The sequence below is a fragment of the Pygoscelis adeliae genome, unplaced genomic scaffold (genome assembly GCF_000699105.1).
Source record: "Pygoscelis adeliae isolate BGI_AS28 unplaced genomic scaffold, ASM69910v1 Scaffold673, whole genome shotgun sequence".
Classification (NCBI taxonomy): domain Eukaryota; kingdom Metazoa; phylum Chordata; class Aves; order Sphenisciformes; family Spheniscidae; genus Pygoscelis; species Pygoscelis adeliae.
In genome coordinates this window covers 7,753-8,034 of record NW_008824383.1, presented here as the reverse complement: position 1 = coordinate 8,034, position 282 = coordinate 7,753, and the positions used below count along the sequence as shown (strand labels likewise).

The following is a 282-nucleotide window of genomic DNA, read 5'->3' as shown; positions in this document are numbered from 1 at the left end:
CAGAGTAGAGGGGCAGAACCACCTCCCTCGACCTGCTGGCCACGCTGCTTTTGATGCAGCCCAGGATACGACTGGCCTTCTGGGCTGCGAGCGCACACTGCTGGCTCATGTCCAGCTTTTCATCCACCAGTGCCCACAAGTCCTTCTTGGCAGGGCTGCTCTCAATCCCTTCATCCCCCAGCCTGTATTGATACTGGGGGGTGCCCTGACCCAGATGCAGGATCTTGCACTTGGCCTTGTTAAACCTCACGAGGTTCACACAGGTCCACTTCTCGAGCTTGT

At 57.8% G+C, this 282-nt stretch overlaps 1 protein-coding gene across 1 annotated transcript in view; it reads left to right on the top strand.

Annotated features, from left to right (window-relative positions):
- The window catches only part of LOC103913698 (cullin-9-like), a gene marked incomplete at its 3' end in the record, with an annotated part of 10,931 nt that overhangs the window by 4,337 nt on the left and 6,312 nt on the right, over positions 1–282 (top strand). The window lies entirely within an intron of this gene.